This window comes from Lonchura striata, chromosome 19 (assembly GCF_046129695.1).
Source record: "Lonchura striata isolate bLonStr1 chromosome 19, bLonStr1.mat, whole genome shotgun sequence".
In the NCBI taxonomy this organism is placed as follows: domain Eukaryota; kingdom Metazoa; phylum Chordata; class Aves; order Passeriformes; family Estrildidae; genus Lonchura; species Lonchura striata.
The window spans coordinates 8,995,595-9,016,430 of NC_134621.1; the positions used below are offsets into that span (position 1 = coordinate 8,995,595).

The 20,836-nt window shown below is 40.6% G+C and overlaps 1 protein-coding gene across 2 annotated transcripts in view; it reads right to left on the reverse strand.

Moving 5' to 3' along the window:
- The window catches only part of PRKCA (protein kinase C alpha), a 141,261-nt gene that overhangs the window by 82,633 nt on the left and 37,792 nt on the right, over positions 1 to 20,836 (reverse strand). The window lies entirely within an intron of this gene.

Sequence of the window (20,836 nt, forward strand, 5' to 3'; positions counted from 1 at the left end):
GTGAGGAACCAGATCTCTCTCTGAGTGAGGCTGTTCTAGAGAACAAAGAGTTCTCATAGCACAGAATGGCAGGAGATAATGGGAAAAGAAAATTAGCTCCTGATTGCAATGTGAAGCCCATTTAAAATTTATGAATGATCTCAGAGAATTTTTTCTTTCTCAGATAAAAAAGCTCCTGCCAGGGGATTGAGGCCATCGGTTGTCACACAGCATAGGACACCATCCCTCCAAACCACAGCAAAAGAACAATCTGCTTGAGGGTGCTGAGTTTAAGAGTCAGTATTCCAGCTTTTCACCCCCACTATGGCCTCTTTCATAATATTAAACATAGTCCAGGTATTTTGAAATTGGTCCACATTTCGATGAAACAGATAATCAAGATTTAAGATTGAAAAAACCTTGTAATAAACACCATGCCATCAAACAGTGAGTCAGGAGACTATAATGAAATGATTTAAAAGTAATTCACAGCTTGTTTATAGGTAATGCATTCTCTGAATACTTGAAATTTTGCATTTCCAACACATAAAAACACACTATTTCCCAAATCTCAAGAATAAAATAGACTTGAATTGCTGAACAACTGCAAACATTGAATTTCCTCAACTTCAGGGGAAAACATATTAAATTTACTAAATTGTTCTAAAGAGCTCATTGCATGAGGCAACTTTAACACTTTTCTTTCCCATTTAAAACAGCCGTGAATTGATTTCATAAATAAAAAGTGAAGAGGGCTGTGGCCAGGTGCAGGTCACTGCAGACACAGCCGTGATCCCATCAACGCCAGCCTGGCCTCATCCCCACCCTGTCTGCCTTTAGAGTCTAATCACCCTTCTCTCCCTCCCAGCTATTTTTCATCAGTATCCCATGCAGAAATGGTTCCCAACGTGGCATATGTTCATTCTTTGGGCAAGGGGAATAAAGTGGGTTTTGCTCCATGGATTCCAGATTAGCTCTGCTGGCTCCGCTTGAGCCACAGCTCTGGCTCCGTGGTGCTGCCCACTTGGTTGTCTAGTTTGTTAATCAACCTAAATCCCAGTGAATCCTGCAATTATCATTTTGATGGTTTGTTTTCTACCAACTGAAAGATCACTAAGTGGCAATTACCATTAATATTACTTGCAGCTGAGTCATATTTTACTTTCAGATTATATTTTTGGTTCCAGATCTCCCAGTCTCAAGGACAATAGACTGATTAGTGTTTTCATTAATAAACCAGATGCAAAAAAAAATTTAAAAATTGGAATCTCGGTATATCCTTCAGAAAATAAAGAAGTTTACGAATTATTTTTGTAAAAGTTGCAAAATATCATGTGATAATCAATGCAAAAGATCTGAGACATATTATGGGAATATCTGGAGATTTGTAGAATGGAGCTGCTTCACCAATGCCTGCCATTCCAATTCAGACCTTGGAGTGGCTGCTCCAGCTCTGCCTTTATTCAGCAATATGTGCAAGGAAAATTGAGTATCTGGGCATCTGTTTTGGGCAGAATTTCTGGAACACCACAGCCACGTCCTGTCTCTGAGCTAAAGCCTCTCAGAGCGTGTGAAGGAATTCATTCAACCAGAGACAATGTCGACCTTGTTTTTAATATGATTAAGCATGGAGATAAAGACATGGGAAGAGAAGTGCCACTGTTTGCTCCAGCCCATGAACTTTAGCTGTGAACTTCCCTGGAAACGATGCTCATGACACTGCAATGGAAAGGACAACTCAGCTGCCAGAGAAAGCAAACCACGGAGGATTTGTCCTTTTGGACCCGGGCTACACCTCAAAACTGTGTGCTAACACTTTGATTATCAGTGTTGGTTACTGAAGTCTCAAAACTGAATTTGTGTTCAGCCTAATAACAGACTTTGATAGGAGCTGAGGGCAACTCAACATGGACAGCCTTGATTCTTTTTCCTTTATTTCCCATTTCTAATGGGTGACTTATCTCCAAAGAGCATGGTTCTTTAATAAGTGATCCAAAAGCATCAGACCTGTCTCACTTTTTGAGAATACTCAAAAGAAAACCAAAGACTTTGACACAGAAATAAACAATGCAACAAGCAACTTTCATGGAATCATAAATCCAAAGGGAAAAGAACAAGTGTCAACTGAAATCCATTGGACAGCCATCATTTCTGTACATATAATTTAACATCCAAATTTATAAGTTGAAATCCAGCCATTGGACTGTATTTTAGCATTTGTTTTTAGTGTTTTCTTTATTTCATGAAGCAACACAGATCTGGAGAACTCATGTAAAAATTTACTTCAGCTAAGTGCAAACCAAGTGTCATCTGCCCAAAATAATGTGCCATTTTTTTTTTTTAGGAATAGAGATAAAAAATAACCTCTCACTTGTTACTTGTTTTGAAGATGTTAAGAGCTTCACCTCACTTCCTGCAACTGTAACGACATCACATTATGTTCACCACCTTCATGTAATGAAAGTTGTATTACACTGCTTTGCAGAGGCTGCCAGGAAATTTGTTCCTTTACACTTTACCATGAGCTGAAGTGAGCTGGCACACATTATGCAGAGTAGCTTGAGAGCAAAGTGGCTCTCGAGGCTGACAGCTAAAATTAAAAGAAAATTATTGAGGTATTTTCATGTTTTGACAGCATGATTTTGATCTGTGGTATATATATAGAATCTGGCTGCGAGCTTCCATCCTCTCCAGCTCTGGACTTGCTGGAGCCAAAGGTTCCCTGAGCCCAGGGAGGGGAACAGGGAGGGATGCAGGGAACAAAACAGGCCTTGTGCTGCAAACCAGACTAACTGCTCACTCCCTGCTGGCACGTGGCATCGCCCTGTCTGCTCCCTGCCCTCCCAGAGAGCAGAAAATGCCAACTGGGCACCACAAAACCAAGGAAGAATCTGGAGCACTCAGAGCATTCTCAGAGAAAACAAGCTGAAGTTTCTCCACAGGGTCTGTGGGATTATGTACCATAGTACATAATGGAGGGCAATTCATTCTACCCAGCACTGCTCTGTCCAGGCACAGCACTGAGAAAAACATCTTGTTATCAATAATATATATATATATATATATATATATATGTTGTCACTTGGAGTTACAAGGCTCCACTGTCAATTTCCAGCTTTATTCCAGATTATGTGGAGTGAAAAGATTATAATGATACATGGTCAGGTGAGAGTTCTCTGCTAAAAGCTACTGCTACTAATGGCTTTCATATATGACACAAATGGATGGGACCAGAGTGAAGTACTGCAATCATAAATAACAGAAACAGAAGCAATCTTCCCTATTAGATGATCTATAAAGAAGAAAAGCCATTGCTGAGCCCACACATCTCTCAGCCATATCTCTGAAGATCTCCACAATCACAAGGGGTAGAACAAGAAGAATAAGGGGTAAAAAATATCAAAAGTCACATGCTTTACAACTGAGAACTATTAGAAAAGGTCAAGAGATTTATTTATTTTTTTTTAAATCACTTGTAAACTCCCACTTTTGGAAGAAAAAGAACAGAGTAGGTGAGGCTTTCTACTAGATATAAATAGCTCTACTACACCACAGTATTTATTTATTCAGTAAAACAAATTCAGCTGTATTTGCCAGAGAGCCAACTGAACTGCCAGTTACCATCTACAAAGAAATCAGTGAGCCTTTTTCAAGTCATCTTTGACTTATTTTTGTAATCATACAATTATTAAGGTTGGAAAAGAACACCAAAACCATCAAGTCCAACCATAAAACAAATACCACTCTACCCACTGACCAATAGTCAAGACTATTGTCCCAACTCAAACAGATAACATTTTAACCAGTGTAGAAATCACACCTTTTCCTATGTAAACCAGCCCCAAAGCTGTGGCTCCACTGCCATGGCATTACTGGGTGTCCCACAACAACAGGCACATAATTTGTTTCCAGGTTTCAGGCATTGATTATTCCACAGTGTTGCAGTAAGGTAGAAAAATCATTTAAAAAGGCTCCATATAATCAAGCCTGCTCTCCTAAAATCAGTGCCTGGCCTTGTCAAGGTAGCCTTTGCAATTTCACAAGTGAAAGCAATCCTGGTGTGAGCAGTTCATTAACAGAACAATTTATTCCTGGGTGAAAGCCAACTAGCATCTGTATAAACTCTTTTTATACTGTTAGTTGGAAAAATAAAAACTATCTCTCACAAACAACTTTTCCTGCAGGTACACCCCGGGGGTTTGAGTGACCAATCAATACAGGATAACAACTTGTTACTAACCAAGAAAATAATTGGAAAGAAAGCTCCTGGCCAATTAGAGTCACCCATGAAGTCTGTAAAACTGTATAAAAATGTGAATAAAGAATGGGCTTTTTCCACCATGAGGAAAATGGAGTCCCATGTGATTTATTCCCATAGCAGGGGAAGCAGCACTGGAGGTCTCGTGGGCAGCAAGAGGGAAATAACTCTGTGTACACTCTGTTGTTGGGTTCCTGCCTTGGGGCTTTTAAATCAGAACTGACCAAGGAGTTCCCAGAGAGGTTCAGGAAGAACAAAACTCTCCCTGGGTTACTCAGAGGGCTCAGAGGGGTGTGGAGCAGGGAGCCATGGCTGTGCTGCTGCTCCACATGCTTGGCATTCTCACTGAGGCCACAGAATCTCCCCAGGGACCCAACTCCGTGGCTGCCCTGTGTCTTCTGCACAGCACCAAGCAATGAATGAATGAATGAATGAATGAATGTGCCACATGGCATGTGTTAGATCATCCTGAGATTAAATATAGCAATTACAATAAACAGAAATACAGTAGTACTTAAAAATAGACAAACCAATTAAATCCCAACTACATTTGTTGTTTAAATAAGTACTGTTTAAATAAGTTTACTAGGAATAGATAAACAAGAAGAGTAGCAATTAAGATATAGGATGTAGCAATATTTGTCCTTCTCCTCTTCTGAACATATATAACTTGTAAAAACATAATGAATCCCTTTTACAGGGATTTAAATATAAGCAAGGCTGTAGATTATAAAGCAATGACAAGTCACAAGCAGCCCTAACTTTTACTGCTACCAACATACTGAATCCACTGAGAATTTTTAAAAACTGAATTACCCTAACTTTTCCAGCATATATAATTTATAATACACCAGCTTGCTTTTGTGCCAGCGTTTCACCCCATCTAGAAGGAAGTGCTGTCTCAGGAGAGTAGCCAGGCTAACACTTACAACTGCTTTATGCAATCTTTCCACTTGGCATTTCCCACTCCTTTCTGACTAAACCAGCCTGGAGCCCAGCAAGACACAGTCTGTTCCAAGCTAAGACAGAGAATAAGAAAAACAATGTCTCTGCCCATCACCTTAACCTAAGCTTCTTAAAGCTCTTTTGTGAGCCCACAAGGTCACACAGCACCTTCTTTCTGCACTAATCTGTCTATGGCTACACATTCCCTTGCTCGTGGGCTACCTTCATTTTCATTGTTGTTTCCGCAAAACTCAAGCTACCTTCTCAAAAATCTACCCTAGGGCAAGGTACAGAAATACATGAAATCAATATTGATAAATTGTTATTTCTATTTCTAAAGCTCCTGCTAATAATTGTCTACCTGCTAATAATTGCTCTGCCTAATCTCAAGTTCATACCTCTGACCTTGCTGCAGATTTTCTGCTTGGTCAAGTTCAATTAGACTAAAAAAACTCAGGTGGAGGACAGAAATATGACCACTGTAAACTCTGCTGTTTAATTTAATTTTTTTTTTTTTTTATTTGAGAGAAAGTAACGGTTAAATGCAACAATATCTTATTTGTGTGAAAGGATTATACATATCCTCTGGACAGTCTTAACTACTCAGGTCATTAACTCCTTTACACTAAGTAGAAAACAGATGGATGTCTCTGATAAGCTGGCTTTGCAAGCTCCACAACAGTGTGAAAATACAGGCTGTGTGCCTGGCAGGGAATGCATATGCATTTACATTTACCCAAACAACTTTGGCAGAACTGGCAGTACCGTGGGATAAAATGATAAATATATACCTGCACATTTTAAATTAGAAATTTATACCTAACACGCTTTTGAAGCAGTTTGGATTTAGTAAAATACCTCACATAGCACATTCAAATCTGTCTGAATACTATATTCAGATACATATTATACCAGATTTGTAATTTCTGCCTTCCATACAGGAAAAAGAAGGTACTTGATATATTTTATTCTACTGAAACTGCAGCACAATATTTGCAAAACTGAAGAAGAGTTTCAAAATATTAAAGGATGTAATGTAATATGAAATATTCAGTGCTGTTTCAATCTACTTGTTAATTATATACTTTCTGAGACAGACCTCTGTTTCCATGTAAAGCCCTTGCTAAAATTTCACAAAACCATTAATCTCCCTCCTTTGAGGTGTCCCATTTTATAAATGAATAATAACCCAGAAACCATCTATCAAAACCAGTGCTGAAATACCTATTTTGAGAACTCGTACCAACAAAAAAGGTGACCCACAATCATAGACTTTTTCTATCTCTTCTGCAGTTTGAATTCACTTCAGCTGAAGAAGCTGCTGCTGTAAATGTGTTTTCTGCAGCCACAAAGCCCCTCTGGGTGCTGCTCTCATCTGCTCTGGAGCTGGGCACAGGCACAGCAGTGAGGAATTAAAGAGCTAGCACAATAGCAGAGCCCAGAACTGCTTCCTGAGAACGCTGAGCAGTTGTTCTTCAGATGTCTCAGCTATTTCAGCAGTGACCCCAATTGCAGAAATGGGATGTTTAAACAGAGCAGCTCTTTCAGTTTGAGGCATCACCCAGCACAAAACCCAAGGGGCTGGGAGAGGGAGCAGGAGGAAGCAGCTCATATTAAAATGACGTATTTTAAGGCTGTATGAAACGATGGGATACAAGCTGAAACCAACTCTCCAGAGCAGAATGCAGCTGTTGGGTTGCATTTTGTTCTGTAATACAGCTGGAATCCCAGACACTGACAGCAAGCAAAGAGCTTTTGGAAAATCACAGTGGCAGCCTCTACAAGAGAATCTCCCACAGCATGAAAAATGAGGTGCTCAGTGAGTAAACCATCTCTGGAGCCAAGAGCAAGTGCAGTGGCTTTGCTCTTGCAGGAGCAGCCACGGTGCCACGGTGCCTTCTCCCAGCTCTGCCCCGCACCCCGGGCCAGGACCAGCTGGGCAGAGCCCAGGAGCTGCCAGAGCTGCTCCCCGCTGCCAGCCGAGCTGAAACAGCTCTGGTCACTCGGGGAATGCAGGAACACAAGTTTCTGAAAGACTTATGTGGCTTCTTAATCTTTCACCTGATGTTAAATCACCCCACAGTCAACTGAACGTGGCCTGGGTCGTGCTCCCAGGGAATGGCTGAACCCCCCAAGAGCTCCGGGTGTGGAAAACTGATGGAATAAGGAAAGCACACTCATACAGCTCGAGGGTCTACCATGAACCCTTTAGCAGCGACCTTATAGATTGTTGTTCCCAGCATCCCATCCTCATCTTAATTCACAACCATAAACCAAAGCATTTCCTGGGAGTACGATTTGTAAGGACACCAACACAATAAGGGAGATGCCAGAGCTGAATGCTGAACATTAAAGTATTTTGGGGTATTATGAATTTAAGCTTTCAGTTGTGTTTGAGAAGCCCTATAACGTGCTAACAAAATTAATGAACCTCCCTTGCCAGCAAACACAAGCCACACACTAATTTCATTATTGCCAAATAATGTTTATTTTTCTTCAGGGTGGCAAGAAGTGAGACTAGGATGACACTGAACAAGCTGTTAGAGATATGAACAGAGCCATACCCTAAGCACTGAACCACAAGAAATAAACTTCCTGCAATACCTGTTAGGACACAATCCTGACTGGAGATTTGTATGAGGAGAGCTGAGAGGCTCCAAGGTGATCAGCAGATGACTTTGGATGTGAAGTGATCCCCTGGAAGGTGCAAAGGAGGGGGTGGGATGATGTCAGAAGATGTCACACAGCAGCAATTCGTGTTGCTCTAAGGTAATGAGCCTCTCACCTCCTCTCCTCTCCAGGTTTTTGGATGACTACAACCTCACAGAGCCAGCAGCCTCCTGCCATCCCTGCCCTGAGGCCTCCACACATTCCATTCCAAGAAAACAGAAACACACATTATTTTGGTTTGTTTTGCCAGTAATTATTCTCTGCCTGTCTAAACCTACCAAAAGTGTGTCTTGAATAGAGAAAATTATTTTAAAACAGGAAGGTTCAAAAGACACAGCTGAAATTTTCAAAGGATATGGAGGAAAAAGATCAAATTCAGCTCCTTTTGCACATAATGGTTACTAATAAAACCAACTGATAATTCCTGGTTACTAATAAAAAACAGATACTAACTCCTTTAGACACCTTTCTCAAAGAATTCAGGCTAGTTTATAAAATCCTATCCACCCATTCTCTTTCAGCAGTAGTATTATATCAAAAAATTGAAGAGGTTTTGTTAATTAAAGATTTCTCCAGTTCCAGTTTCTCTTCATTATTTCCATGTTACCCAACAGATGCCCAATATTTGTTGCAAGTCTTATCCAATTACATACATCTTATTAAAGGGTCATCTGCTAGAAACTTCAATATCACTTTCCTGCTCTCATCAGTCACTGTAAACATTTAATCTCAAAGAAACTGCAACTTCTCAGGAAGAAAAACAAAATACACAAAAAATGTGAACTCCACATTAGACTAATTACAGTTAGAAATTTGTTGCCAATGTAAGACAACACACAAGACAAAACACACATTTGGAAACCAATTAAAGAATTAAGAATATTCACCCTCAGATTTCCACAGTAAGTTTGGCGGGTATATTATTTACTCATAACAAGCAGATTAATTTTGTAGGTTTGGAAGATATCAAAATTACATGGTTGACTAAAAGACATGAGTTACAGTAAATCATTCCAATAGCAAAAGTGATATTTACAAGAAGTACCTGAGGGCTCAGAGATTGGCAGTACATAAATAACAAAATATGATACCATGGAAACATATAATTTAATTATGAAAAAAATATTTATATTTGCTGTAAACCATTTAATGAAAAAAAAAAATTCAAAACAAAGAAGGAGCTAAGATGGGAGATTTCCAGCAAGAAAACGCCGTGGCAACAGTCAGTGGGATTTTTCACCAGGTAGAATCACAGGACCATAGACTGGTTTGGGTTGGAAGGGACTTTAAAATCATCCTGTCACACCCCTGCCATGGCAGGGACACTTCCCCTGTCCCAGCTGCTCCCAGCCCTTCCAGCCCAGCCTTGGGCACTGCCAGGGATCCAGGGGCTGCTCTGGGCACCTGTGCCAGGGCCTGCCCAGCCTCACAGGGAAGGATTTTTCCTAATTTCTAATCTAAATCTACCATCAGTTTGAAGCCATTCTCCTTTGTCCAGTCACTACAGACTCTTGTGAACACTCCCTTTATGTTCCCTGTAACTTTTAAAGGTACATTTTGAGCATGAATAGAGAACACCTGAGCAAGCAGTGCCCATCAGGGCATGAGCCCAGCAGCAGGCGTGCAGGCAAAGCCCTCCAGGGCTGGCCCAGCTGTAGGGAGCACTGGGCTCCAGGATGGTTTAGATTAATGAATGAGAGATCTCTGAAGGCTGCTCTTAGGATATCAGGTTTATTAGGGATGGAGAATGGTCTTGTTTGGAGCTGCCAGACGCAGCACGGGACAAGGCAAGAGGGGATGGAGGAAGGGAGAGACAAGAGGATGCTCTAGGAGAGGGTGGAAGTTCTAAAAGGGGGGAAGATCCAAGAGAGGGGAAGTTCCAAGAGAGCGTCTGGCCCCTCAGAGCCCCTTATCAGGGGCTTCAAGGTGGGCTGGAACAAGGCTTGGGCCAATGGGGTTACAGGCTCTTGATGTTTTAGGGGAGGGATACAGGTGCTGGGTGAACCATACATTTTGGGGGGTGAGATGGAACAGTCGATTTGACTTTTGGACCTATCTGTAGGTAAGGGTATTGTCCAGCCAGTAGGGAGGATTGTTTTCATCCTGGCTGTATTATTATGAATAATTATATTTATCCATCCTTCCCAACACCCAGCTCAGCTCTTTGCACTCCTGGGGCAGCACATCCTCAGCAGGCAGAGCTGACAGAGCCATCATTTCCTCAGTCACGGGGAAGTAGCCACTTCACTTTGACATATAGCACATTGCTGTCAGAACCAGTGGCCCTGCCTGCTTGTTTCCATGTCCAAACACTTCTGCAGTGCATTTTTTTTTTTTTTTTGGCAGTGTTAGGTTTTAGCTGGAGCAGTTCCCCAAGTTAGCTCAATACGCAGCACATGGAAGCTCAGACAGCACAAAAACAGAACTGCAGGACCACCAGAGTAGCTGAGATTTCTACCAGGGAAAGTATCCATCTAATAAAAACCTGTATCAGTGTTGAAACTCAATCCTTCTGGCATGATTAGGTCAAAGAACTGAGACGATTTCTCCACTGTGTCCATGTGGCTGACAAAGATTTTAAAACATTTTTAAGCAGAGACAACACTTGTAGAACCTGATAATTATCTCAGAATGCTCCGCAAAATTTAGTCTATGTTTGAGCTCTTGATTCTGAGAAACAATCATGGTTATTCTTGTTACTAAGTCATATAAAACCCTGACTGTGAAAATTGTATAAGTGCATTTTCCACTGCATGCTCATGACATATTTGTGCAGTCTTTCCTGGCTCACTGAAGCAGCAATATAAACAGCATTTCTTAGTTTCTGTCAGAGAGACTGAGTAGTATTCCCATGATATGGAAAGGTAAACACTATTCCCTCTCCCATGTATTTACTAAAAGCAATAAATTAACACAAATGAAAAATGAGGCATGAATGTCAGTGATAAATTAGCTGACATTCACCTGAGAGTATTGCTTCCAACAGGCCAACAATCTTCAAGCAGCAGTAAGGGCCTGGAATTCAGTAAGCCATGACTCAAACCAAAATAAAAAAAACAACAACAAGAAAGATGAGATTTCTACTCATTCCCAATCACTACAGAACATGCATTAAGGGTCTGCAGAGCAAAAGTGAAGCAAATCCATTTTTGTCATTACTGGCTTTGCAGAGTGCTTTTATTCAAGGCTTTACTGCATGGCATTGGCACTTTAGAAGTCAGGTCATAAAGGCAACTGAAAAAAAATTAAAGCAGTCTGGGATTAAACATCAAATCTATAACTTGGTAAGGAAAACAAGATCCAAAGTTTGGGCTTCAGGTTGACAGTTTTTAGAAGCACTGATTACTAACAGTTAAAATAAGAACTCCTATTTTTCATGGGGGTTTAAAAATATAACACCTTTACTAATAAAAAAGAAAACACTGAAGCCACTTGCTTTTAAAATTTGTCTGACCTGAACAATACCTATTTCCCCTATCTCCCCCTTCTTACTTACACTGCAACAAAGCAATGCATTTTTTTACAATGTGCATTTAACGTAATTAGAAACTACAGCTTAACAAAGTCTCCATAATACACTTGTGGGTGCCTGAAATGTCTTATTATTCCAGAACTATTAAAAGTTCTAGTGTATGTATCCATTTTAAGTGATAAGTCATTGCTAGAGGTGTCATATATATAAATCATGTCACTAGGCCTGAGAAGTTAAAAAGGACCTATTTTATTTTTTTGCAGAAAGAATTAAACACATGTCAGAATTTTTTCACTGGTCTCTGCTTAACTGCAGCACCCTGCTAGACTTCAGTGAGCCAGGGGAAAGAAGGGAAAGAAAACCCCAATGGGCAGAACAGAAACCCCAATCAAGGCACTTGTGGCACGCAGCCCCAGGTAACATCTGGGAGCAGCTGGCCACTGGCACAGAGCACACGGGCACAGCCCTGCAGGGCAGCACAGCCCAGGGGCTGCTGCCACATGGCCAAACCCCTCTGCAGGCAGACCTGTGTCCCTCTGTGTCCCTGTGTTCAAGGACAGCACCACCAACGCAAGAAAACACAAATAATCGTGACAAAGGACATGTGCCAGCAGTGCTGGTGAGTGGCTCCCAGGAGCCCACTGGGAAATGACACAGAGACCAAAATCAAAGCACTACAGAGGGACAGGGTTTCTTTGTTGGGCTCTAGAGCCTGGGCAGTGACAATGGGAAAAGAAGAAAACTGAAAGCAGAACACAATCTCCAGTTTTATTGGATGGGGTACATGATGCAGGGAGCGTCACCCCACTGCAGCAGTTTCCTCACAGCTCCTGTTTTCACACCTCTTGCTTCCCAAATTGCAGAATTCAATGTTGAATGTTGAAGTCAATATTCAATGTTGAATGCCCAGTGTCTCTACTTGGCAATGTTGCTCATTAGACCTCAGTTTGGAAACAAAGATCATTCCACAGCTAGTTTGGAGCAAGATAAAAAAGCCACTTTTCCCCCTTGCAAGATTTGAATTTAAGTCCTTATAATTAATAGCTTGAATAATACCCTTTTACATAATACAGCTCATTCATTACATCTCACCCACTTAAATGCTGCTTCATATTTCTGATGGTGAATATTCCATTATTTCAGCCAAAAATAGTTTTTATTCTCAATCACTTTATGCCTTGTAATGCTGCACACTGCAGGGTGCTTAAATCCTTCACAAATGGAGTAAAATAATGCAGTAAAACTGTATGAAAGCAAATGATTTATAGAAAACTGCATGTTCTCTCCATAAACAATGTGACACTGTTAGAGATGCAGATGGAAAATAACAAATTCCAGGAGGCTCCAAGTGGCATGCAAACAGATGAATTCTGCATGAGTTATGCTGAAGGGATATAAGTAATTTCAGGCTCCAAAGTTTGGACAAGTGCATCCCACACACAGAACAGTGTCACATCAACAAGTTATTAGAGAAGAGATCAAACTTCCATTAATACCTGGATCCACTGTGGATTTTCAGTGTAGCTAGGACTTTGCTTTAAAGCTATCATGGTTAATTTGCAAATATGTAATTCCTGAAATCAGCAGAGAATGGAGCTTCAAAAGGGACTGAACTGTCTTAGGCAAATGGCCAGGAGAGAGGCAGAGAATGTGAGAGGTCACCAAAGAGTCCAGCCAGATTCTTTCCATAGAAAACTTCTTTAGAAAATCAATTTCTTCACCAGTATGGGTGAAATCATCCCTTCAAATTGGAAGGCAAAGCTACAACACCCAAAGCCCACAGTTGCAGTGCAGCAAGAATTCTCCTGTGACACAGACTGACTGTGCTTGATGGGCAGAAAACAACTAAAAACAAGCTTAAAACAAGCTAAAAACAAGCTCAGCCTGTCAAACCCTTCTGAAGAAAGGAGCTGTGGTTCCACAGCTGCTTCACATGGGCACAAAGCAGCAGCTCTGCTGAAGGAAACCTTTCCAGCTGCTCACTCCTGCCCTGGACCAGACCCTTGTTTTTGCAGGCACTCCTGGATGAGTGGGCACAAATGCATTTTCTCACTCAAGCATTCCCTCCTGGCCACATTAGCACTGCTTTTATGCTGATGCAGCAGAATATTCCAAGTTTACTGCCCAGGAAAGGATTGGTGAGCAGGAGATCAGCCAGGGAAGTGCCTGAACTGCAGCTCCAGGACAGGGCCAGGCTCCTTCCAGTTGGGAGCAGCTGGCCTGGGCTGTGCCAGAGCCCTCACCAAGGCTCAGCACCTTCACGGCAGAAATCACACAGCAAAATGGGGTTTTACCCCATTTCCCCAGCCATCTGCCTGCCCTTTATTTTATCATTATATCTACCCCTAGAGCCAAAGGTTGGACTTTGTATTCGTTGTTTAACTGACTGGTAAATTCTAGGCTGCCTGAGTTATGGCGGATGCGGTTGGTGAGGATTTCTACAGCTGGAAACCCAACAGATGCATTTGTTCTGAAACTCACTGACTGGCTAAAACTAGTTAAAAACAGATTTATGAAAGTGACTCAGAATTTGGAACTAATTGAAGATGAGTAACAAAACACAATGAACAGAAAGAATGTGTTCTATTATTTTTAAAATATGTGGTGCTGACAACTTGCACCGACCCTGCTGAGGACAGAGCCCAGCTCCTTTCTTTCCTTGCCTTCAGATTTGCTTCCTTCTCTGCACTTCCTTAAGGTTCAACTGCAGAATTAAAAGGGTTCTTTTACATTTTTGTCTTGGACATATTTCTGCTAAGCAACAGCTGACACTACAACTAATAATAGTAATGCCAGGTATTGCTGTAATCAGGAATTCATGGTTCATTTCCCTGCTGCATAATGGAACCTCATTCCCATTTCTGCAAAACAGAGTTTTTAAAACAATTTAAACTATTTCAGTTATGTTAAGCTTCTGTAGAAAAGCCACAACAAATATAAACTTTTCTTTGAAATTACTGCTGCATGGTGTAAACTGGTATTTCATACATTTATTTAGTTTGTGAGGGACAACAAAAGATTGTATTTGTCTTAAAAATACAAAAAGGGCTTTCTTTCTTTGTTTGGGTTTTACAACTGTTCACAGAGACATTAACACAGTAAGTCTATTAACAAGTGCAAGGGGTATCACAAGTTCAGTTGTGGTAATTAGTCATATTCCAGCTTTAAATGACTCTCTGCTCCAAAGAAAAAGATTATGGTTTTTCCTCTTGCTCTATTACCCAACTAGCATTTAAGTCAATCTGCTGAAAGCATATCTGCTTCAATGGAAGCTCAAAATAACCCATTAAAGTTATTCCACTAAAGGAATATGCAAATCTCTGAGCTTTTGGGGATTTTTTAATACTTTAATCTAATAAGAACATTTTACATGACTAAGAAATTCTGGGCGAATCTGTTATTCAGCTCTCCTTTAGCTCTGCCATTAATTTCATTTCTGCTGTCATGAATAGGGAAAAAAAAAAAAAAGGAAAAAACCCCTATTTTACTGGTAAGATGTTTATAAGAAATGTCAAGTTCTTGTACAGGTTTCATGAAACAAAACTTCATCCCAAGACATATTCCTGATGTTTAGTACAGTAAGGAAAGCCTTTCCACAGTACATGAACTCAAAGAATCATTGAAAGGTTTGGGTTGGGTGGGATCTTAAAAATTATCTCATCTCAGTGGGACACCTTCCACTATCCCAGGCTGTTCCCAGCCCTGTCCAGCCTGGCCTTGGGCACTGCCAAGGGATCCAGGGGCAGCCACAGCTGCTCTGGGCACCTGTGCCAGGGCCCCACCACCCTTCAAGAGTTTCCTCCTCGTGTCTGAGTCTGAAGCTGTCACACACACAAATGTTTTATTTCAGTTCAGATGGGATCCAGCACTGCAGGGCCTTCAGCATTGCCCCCTGCATGAAAATGCTTCATCAAAAAGTTCCTATTCCCCAAATCCTACCAGGAAAGATGACCTTTCACCTCTGCTGTTAAAGCTGCACCAGGAAATTAATTTGGGGTGCTGTTAACAGATTTGATGAATACATGATGAATATATGGAATATGGAAGGATATTGATTAGCAAGAGGTCTCCTGCCACCAGCTGGGTCTCCATTGCCAGCTGGGTTCTGCTCCCTTGCAAGAGTCAGTGAATCACAAACCCTACAGAGAGGGGGAAAAGGAGGCTGCTGTGGATTAGTGACAAAATGCGAGTTCACTAGACTAAAAAAATGAAAAGAACCAGACCTACACCTTCAAAAAAGACCCATGTGGATCAAAATACTGGCTCTTTACACTTCACAGCACTTGTAAATTAGTCGTTTGATGTAAAACAAATAGAAACAAAAAGAAATAACATAAGTAAGAGTTTAACTTTGAAACAGTTTATGTTATGCATTAACTAGCTAAATTTTTTGGAGTAAGATGCAACCAAAACCTGTCAAACTTCTATTATACTTGTGTTGTTTTGACAGCAGCTGGCACACAGTGTTCTGATTTAGAGAGATGCAGATTTTAGCTTGTTTTCAGGAGCTTTTGTACAATACAAATTGGCCTGTCATGCTTTCTGTTGGCATCTTGATTTCAGGATCTTACGTGTAAGGCTTGGTTAAAGGGTTTTAAAAATGGCCTATGGCAAAAAGAAAAGGACAAAAATGAAACCCCACACCACCTCTTCTCTGAAGTAGGAAAATTATTCCTACTTTAGGGTAGTTATTCAATTTGATTCAGGAACTGTTAAAGCCTCAGCATCCTCAGGAGACTTTCAGCCCTCTCAGTGAATGACCCCTCTCAACATTCTTTGTGCATTTAAATTCTACTTCCACGCTCCTCATTCTGTTAGCCAGGAATTTACAATAAACCTTGATTTGCTTTAAGAGGAAAAAGCATTTCTGTTCATGTGATGGCTTTGCTCACAATAGTGCTAATAAATTTGTGTTAATGCCCACCCAGCTCCTCCAAACACCATGGGAGCAGAGCTAATGGACGCTGTCAAAACAGAGCCAAGTTTTCACTTTTGCTGAGCAACACATGCCTTGGTTTCTCTCTTGTTTACTACCAACATTTCTTTGTAAATAAAATTGTTATCCTTCCTGGCTGGAGCATTATGATTCAGCAAGTCACAGCAGGGGGAACCTGTCCTGGCTGCCCAGTGATTACAGGCTTATAAATGGGCACCAGTGGGATTTATTGCATGTGCATGTTGAGACATTGAACAGAGGCTGGGTTTGTTTGAGCTCAGAGCTCTGTAATCAATAGAGGGAAGCAGGCATGTCTTAAAGGCAGTGCTTCATCCTGATGTAAACTGCTTGCATTATGTGGAAAAGTAAAAAGGAAAATATTAGAAAGGATGGATGCTACTGTCTTAAAATAAATTCTTCAGGATGAGATGAATCCTATCTGAGCAAAGCTCACTCTTCTCCACAGGATACAAAGGGATCCAAGACATCTCTCAGTGGAACATTTACAACACTGGTGTTTAAATGTGAGCAGATTGGTCTCATGGTATAGGTTGGATAAGGTAAAATAAGGTTTAAATTAATAGGATAATCTGTGTATGCACTGAGCTGGAAGTCACCCCTGCTGCTGTGCCTGGCTGTGTCCCCAGCCAGAAGGAACCCCTGTGCTGCTGGGACCAAACAAGAACTGATGCTCTGCCTCCTGCTTCCATCAGCACCACACTCACTGAAGACTTCTGTGCTGGGTTTGAGGTTAAAAACTGCTTTATCTCTGTTCTGGAACCTGAGTGCTGCCCTCCTTCCACACAGCCAGGGCTCAGGCATCGAACACATCGCCTTTGAGCCTCCTCCAAACACAGATGGAGCTGCAGGGAGCTCATTTCAGGCCTGGGTGTGTGTGAGGACAGGCACAAAGTCCCCAATAAATAGAGCACACTGACTTTCAGCCCTTTCAGTTCATTCCTCCCCTTTTTGGACCAATTTCTGGCCATATTATGCACGCTGAAAGAATAGATGCAAATTCCCTGGTGGCTATTAGTGTGTCTAGACTCATTCATTGACCCAGATGATGTCTTAATTGCATCTTTCCTATCTGATGAGGAAAAGATACTCTAACTTTTACTGGTTGCAAGCTCTGCCATTAAGTTTTCTAACTGAAATCAGTGAATTTAATGAAAATTGGTGATACTCCGTGTTCTCTGGGATTGAGTTATGTGCAGCACTTACCATAGGCTTAACAGGACTCACAGGAAGCCTCTGCCCATCTAAATGTTTCAGAACTTCAGATTTTTGGGCTCTTGGCTACTAGACAAGGTAGTGGTTGTTACCTGTGACACTTACATCTTTTTATACAATATACTGGGTTAGCATGAACAAAATAATTTTAACTAACATGTACCTTTTAATCAATATTTAACAATTTCAGGTAGTGGAAATATAATAATTTTCAGAGGTGCACAAATTTACAAACTGCCTGTAAATTTACAAATTCACAAACCAGTACTGTCTGACCATGCTCTGTATAGAAATTCCAAGATGAAAATGGAGCCAGAGGTTTTGGTGTAACTTCTGCTACTATTATTTTTCAAGAGGAGAATTAATGCATTTTCTCTTTGTATGGCTGGGCAAACCCTGAGAGCAGCCTGCCACTACCAACATTAGCAATGCAATGTTTGGATTAACTGGTAAGAAATTTCAATTTCCAAGTGGAAATCTGTGTTCATGATAGGTCTTCATCTATAGCAAGGAGCCTGCTCCTCAAATGAAGCAACACACTGGGCAGTTGCATCATTTCATGGTTTTAAGATTAAAAGAGCCTAAGAGGCTTTTGGACTGCATGCTGCATCAAATTTACACTGCTGCAACAGTCAGCACTGAAAGCCAAAAAAGTATTAGTAGATTTAGCAGATTAAAGCAAGGATGCATTTCACTGATTACTTCCTGCTAATGTAATTTTGTTTTAATCATTTGAACTATTAATACATCACTTGTATCATGAAGATAATAGAGGCACAGTGCACACTGTGTATCGTGGGCTGCTTATTGAGTACTTCTATCCCTGTGGAATTTCCACTTTGAATAATAAGCTTTTATACAAAAAGCAATCAGCAGGTCCTAACGTTAACCTTTTATTCCAATCCCTTCTCTGTGTAATGCCCAACAGAAACAGTAATTGAAAACTACTTTTAAAAAGTGTCCTAGGTCTCCAAACTGAAAGCAAGCACGAGGACTTTGCTGTTGCATTATCTGGAAAAACAGGGGAGAATTGCCCATGGCCTGAGGATGGACTCACCCCAGCTAAGGTGCAGGAATTCTCCTCCCTCAGTGCCTGTTTTGTGGGAGCCGTGTGACTTAGCTGCCAAAATATTCTTTTTTATCCATTTTTACGACATTATGCGTGTTGCAGCACATACATGCACACAGAAAATGCAGTGAAGAACATCCCAAAGCTGGGATGCTTTTTTAAGTATTACAATAAAAACTTGAAATCAGCCATGCTCTCTAATATGAAATTTTTGCTCCTTTGCTTAACACACTTAATACTCTTTTCCATTCTTTCAACTACTATTTTTATTCTGCTCAAATCATAACTGTCTTCGGGGACAACATGTTCATTCAAAGTATGAATGTTTCATTCATGGCCTTTGACAGCCTGGAAAAGAATTTGATTGCAGAATACAGAGCTGTGCGTTTCCCTTCAGCCCAGTCCCATCATGAATGATGCTCTTTCACACCAGTTTAAGTAATTTCCTGGAAAAATATGACTACTACCATCCTTTGCCTCTTCGTGTTTGTAATTTTTCCCTTACCATGTTCTCAAAAATGTATTCATTTTTCCACTTACCATTATTCTCTAAAATAGATACATTCAGGCAGCAAATCTCTCCTTGGTGTGGCTGATCACAGCACATTTTATATCAGGGCATCTACAGAACATTTAGACTAGAGGAGGTTCTATATTTCTATCTTTGGGGAATTTTCTTGCTTCCTAAGCTGAATTTTCAAACTATTAACATGAACTCTGAATGTAATTTTCTCCTGTAATAAATCAGTATTAAAAAAGATCCAGCAAGAATATAAACAAAGTCTGTAACCAAAACACAAGGAGCCTTCCTGCCAGTCTAAATCTTGTCATTTAATTCATTTCAGAGATGACTTCTGCTGACAGCTCTGTCCTGTCTGGATGCAGGATTCTCCCCCCACCTCAGCTCCATGTCAGGCAGGAGGAAGTTTGTAAGCAGCAAGTTACAGCCAAATTCTGGGTGCTACATAGCAAAGACGTTTTCAAAGAATTCCTGATTTAGGCCTAATGAAATAGCATTTTAACAGAACAATTATAATGGGAAGCATTGTGAAGAATTGCATGCCAAAAATTATTTTTAAAATACATTTTCTATAAAATATGGCTGTAGGAATGACTCATGTAGTTCCTTTTATAACTAATTTCCAGTACAGATTGAAACCAACTTTTTTTTCAGTAATTTTCCAGTAAAAAACTTGTTCTAAACATCATTCTAAAGAAGTTACATCAGAAACATATGAAGTTTGAATGCTTCAAGAGTTGAGTAAGAAAAGAAGAGCCTACAAAGAGATCCAAATAACTAAAGGATATTTATGTTGTAGCTCAGAGAACAAGCTGAAACGACTCCCGAGGTTTCTCCCTTTTCACAAATATATGAAAGACTTCAGTGATCTGAGAGAGCAGAACTATTACAACTTTCTCTGAGACATTCCAAACATTTTCCCAGTTCTCACCACAAAGTCACATCCCTTCGCAAAGGACACTCACAAGGTGAATTTTGCTGGGTGAGAAAATGAAACCACTGTCATCCCTCCCAAACCGAGCGAAGGAAAAACCCCAAACGCTTTAACGTTAGCCCAGTGCGTGTGGGTTTATTTTAAAACAGCAAAAAAGCATTTGAGGCGAGGGCCTTGGAGTCCTGGACGCTCCTGCTGCGTGGGGCAGACAGATTCCAGCAGAATGCCATTTCCATTATGAGCTCCCTGCAAAATGCCAAGTTGCTGTGACAGGTACAGCCATGGAAGACAAACAGAAGCTTCATGCACTGGGAGCCCTTAGATTAGAAATGCCCTGATGAACACTGCAGGAGATAAAGAAAATGTTGCTTCGTTTTCTTTAGCAATTCAGAGTTTCACATTTATAGCTAAAAGGTAATAAATGTCCTTTTCTACTGTCCATATTATAATACTTTAGAGAGGGATCATTCAAGTGATCCTAAATATGGACAAATGGACATAACAGACACATTTACTGCTCATTTTATAATTACAGACAAACCAATCAAGTGATCATCATGTCTACATTTTAAAATTAACTGTGAGTGAAATCAGCTTGTGCCAGTTCTGAGACAGACCCTACGTACCAGAATAGTTACTGCATTTTCTGTTTAACCTTTTATATCCTTTGCCCTTTCTTTCCCCTCAACTTCAAAATACAGGCTGAGGTCTGCAAAAACTGACTTGTAGCACATTTTATCTTTTGAATGATAGTACTTCATTCTTTCGTGACAATAAAAAGAGAATTTCTTTTTGACAATTACAGAAAAGCCTGTTGGAG